Raw genomic sequence first — 4,372 nt, 5'->3', positions numbered from 1 at the left:
ACTATTATTAAAAATATGAAAAAAAATTGTGAAACTTTCTTTTAACTAAAATACTCATTTTTGAATTTAATCCATATTTAATTGTGGGGTTTAAAATGTAGTTTGAACTACAATTTTCACCTCATTCAATTCCCTCTCTTTAAATCTTACATTTTTTTTGATAAATAAACAAAAAAATATATACACTAAGAAGATAAAACATCACAAAAACAAGAGTCTAGCCAAATAAGTAGGCCTACCATTGATACCCAAAACTTTGTAGCCCATTATGAGGTACTTACACAATTAGATTCAGATTTTGCAATATGCATCTGATTAATAATGAAAAACAAAAGTATAAAAAATAAAAAATTACATAAATTTCATAAAAAAATAGATACATTCTGTCTATCATTATCATCGTCTATAATTATCACGTGTAAAGCCGACGAGCACGGCCCGACCTGCAAGCCCACTGCGGACCATGCTCGACCTGTTCGAAGAACTAGCCATTAGAGACCCCCCCCGCTAGTTTCAACTTTTTTTTTTGGGGGGGGGGGCTCCAATAATTATAAACAGCTATATAGGGGGGTATTTATGTATCTTGGTTTTGGGGGATATAAAATGACAATAATGCCCCCAAAAAACTATATAACAACTACTTTAGAGGGGTATTTAAGTAAAGTGATAAATGACTTTATACTAACCAAAATAACCCTCTCAACAACAAAAAACAAATAGTTTTATGGTATTTTTGGGAATTAAATTGTTTTCAATTCCTATAAATAGCTATACTCTCCACCATTATCATCACACAAATTCTGATACTCTCTTGGTCTCTTAGTCTCATACATAATACTCTCATACTCTCTATACTCTCCAATTCTCAACTTGATTAAAGTTTCAACAAAAAGATGGTTTATTCAGGTATCGCAAGTTAGCAATTTGGGAGGCTTGGAGGCTTCAATTGTTGAAATTCCAAACCGACAATACAGGTAAGTGCAATTAAATTGATTTTCATTGTTTTTAATAATTAGAAAAATTGAAGGCTCCTCTCGCTCTCAACGCCAATTCCCCAATGTAATCAATGTCGACAATGTCGATGTTCGGTCACAATATGATAGTGTTAGTGCTGATATGGATAATTCTGCTAATATTATTGACGTTCCCACCCCTAGTATTGCTACTAGAGGTAGGGGAAAGAAAAAAGAGAATACTATGATGATTAGCCCAGTTTGGATAATATTTAAAATAGAGGAGGTTTAGGGGAAGGGAAAGAGAGCAATTTGTCAAAATGTATGAGTGATTTTAGCTATAGTAGTAGTGGTGATACTAGCCACTTGGGTAGACATTTTAAACACCACTTGATGAAAGAGGAATAGGGGAAAGAAACATCACAAGCACAAATAGGAATTGAGATTTTTGGTACTTTTAAATATTCCCAAGAAAAAAATGAGGCAAGAATTAGCAAAATATATTGTGCATGCTGAACACCAAATTTTATTAGCATAAGATAATAAACTTGAAAATTTTGTACGTAAATCTATAAATTCACAATTGATTGAAATACTATTAGAACATATGCTTTAAAATTTGTTTATTCATATAAACAGATTTTAATTTATATTTTATCAAATCTTAATTATAAAATTGCAATTACTTCTAATATTTTGACATCTAGATTTAGCATAAGTTATATTTGTATTATTGGTCATTGATGAAAAATGGGTTTTACATAAACGAATTTTAAGTTTTACTATGCTTGAATGGCCACATACTAGCCTAATTATTGCTGCAAGTATTTTAAATGCTTTACATATTTATGGAATTGAAAATAAACTTTTTTCTATTAGTTTTGATAATGATAGTAACAATGATTCAACAATAAATATTTTAAAATCTTAATTAAAACCATTTTTAGATGGTAAATTATTTCATATTAGATGTGCATGTCACATTTTAAATTTATGTATTCAAGCTGCTTTAAATATTATTTATCATCATATTTCTAAAATTAAAAATTGTATAATATATATTAAAAAGTTTCAGAGCAAGAAAACAATAATTTAAATATTTATGTAAAAATTATGGTTTAAAATATAAACATTTTGTATTAGATGTTCAACATAGATGGAATTCTACCTATTTTTATGTTATAAAATTGTATTGTATACAAATAAATTCTTACTGATTTTTATAATGCAAAAATTCTATACGATCATATATTTGATGAAGATTGGAAAACGACAATTTGTATAAAAGATTTTTTACAATTTTTTATGATGCAAAAAATGAATTTTTCGGTGTTTATTACTCAACTAGTTGTCTTTTAGTTAATCAATTATTTATAATTAGTGAATGGTTTGCAAAATATAGGAAAAATCCACAATTTCAAAGTATTATTGGAATAATGGAAAATAAATTTAAAAAAGATTGAGAGAAAATTTCTCCCATTTATTGCTTAGTTGTGATATTAGATCATAGGATTACGAGAGATGGTTTGGAAATTTGACTTGAATTATATTGTGAAAAATATGAATATTGAAGTTGGAAATAAAATATAAGAGGTTAATAATTTATTATTTGAAGTGCATAGTTTATATGAATTAAGTGGGTGGCTATAAGAAATCTTGTACATGTGCAAGTTCCACTTCTAAAACAACTTAGTTCCATTTTCAATAGTGGAGACAGAATCCGGTCTCTACTATATAAGAGACAAAAATCTACTATTAGTTCATCAGCAAGTTCATTTATTGAACTTCATTTTTATTTACAAGCAAGTGTTTATACTTTAATTGATTATTGCGACAACAAGGGATGAGATGATTTTGATATTTTATCTTAGTAGAACGGATATGAAAAAACTATTCAATTCTTGCTGACGTGGCACGTGATCTACTAACTTCTTTGGTGTTTACAATTTAATCAGAGCCTTGTCTTAGTGCAGGTTCTAGGGTGTTGAACTGCAAGAGAAGCTGTATGAATGATGAAAGTTTGGTGATGTGCGTCTGCCTTAAAGATTGGTTGGATGCTGAAGATAGATTACAATACAAAGAAGGGCATCGCATTACATTTGATGTTTCACTTGAAGTAGATGATAACAAACAAGGAGATGATTAGATGAAGATGCAAGTGGAGGTGGAACTTGAAGAAAAATGATGAAGTCAACATTTTTTATTCTTTTGTGTACTCAATATTTCATTATTTCAATTATTGTAATTTTTTTTCAAATTTTTAAATTATTGTAGTTTTCTAATTTTATTTATATTAGTTCTTATTTTCTCAACAACGTAATTTTTTATTTTTAATTTATAATTGTATTATATATTTTTTATATTTCATTCATCCATTGTCCATTGACCATTGTATTGTTCAAATTCAAGAAATAAAATTCATGTTTTTTTTCCAATTTATTGTCCATTTTGTATTTTGTTAAGTATTTAAGTTTTTTTTTTTATTTCTTTGTTAGTTTTTTTATTTTTCGAATTTGTTCCCAAAGCTAAAAGTAATTATTAAATTAAGTAAAGTGAAGCATTTTAGCAAAAAAATCAAAATGTAAAAAAAAAAAACAGTTTGGCCCGGATCGGCCTAGATCCAAGGCCCAACCCGTAGCCCAGCATGATATGGGCAAGGCCTACTACACGGCTTGCAGCCCACCCAGCATAGGCCCATGGCCCAACCGGCCCAATACGGTCCTGCACGGGCTCAGGCCATGAACCGTGTTGGATTGATCCCCCAAAGTATCCCGATGAAGAAAAACATGGCCCGATCTGACCCGATACATATTTTACACGGGCCGCACGCGGACATGGCCCGATTTACATTTTCAAAATGCATCTTATTTGTATCCATCTTCATATCCAACTTATCGCTATTATACTTGATATAATACTTTTTTTTTACTCTATATCCAAATTATCCATTGGGGATAGAGATTGATTTTTCTCATCGGGGGCCAGGGAGGCCAGATGGAGTATGATACTTGCCCAAACTCATCCGCTGCGAGGCCCTACTAATAAAAATTTGGATGGAATGCATAATCACCACTGCAGCTGTACAGTGAAACTATTTTGTAGTAAAGTTTTCAGGTAGATCCAGACCGTCTATTAGTTCAAGCATAAATCTGATCGTAGAGTTTAGTCCGGATTTTGGACCACCGTTGGATGATCCGGCTACCGACCTTCGAAACTGAGTGTATCCGGATCCGTCACGTTACTCGTTGGATTTCCATATTTGCAGAGTGTGTACAGAGTTTTTACGAGTCAATATTTGCTCCCAACAGTCCGCTTCTCAAATCTCAAACCAAGCTCAGGATCACAGTACACTACATTGGAGTACATCCCCATCGAGAGCATCTCCCATGAATAATTGTGAGGTTAGTGTGAGGAGCGGC

Source organism: Nelumbo nucifera, chromosome 4 (genome assembly GCF_055504915.1).
Source record: "Nelumbo nucifera cultivar China Antique chromosome 4, China Antique-T2T, whole genome shotgun sequence".
NCBI lineage: Eukaryota > Viridiplantae > Streptophyta > Magnoliopsida > Proteales > Nelumbonaceae > Nelumbo > Nelumbo nucifera.
Note: the sequence above shows the minus strand (reverse complement) of the source record.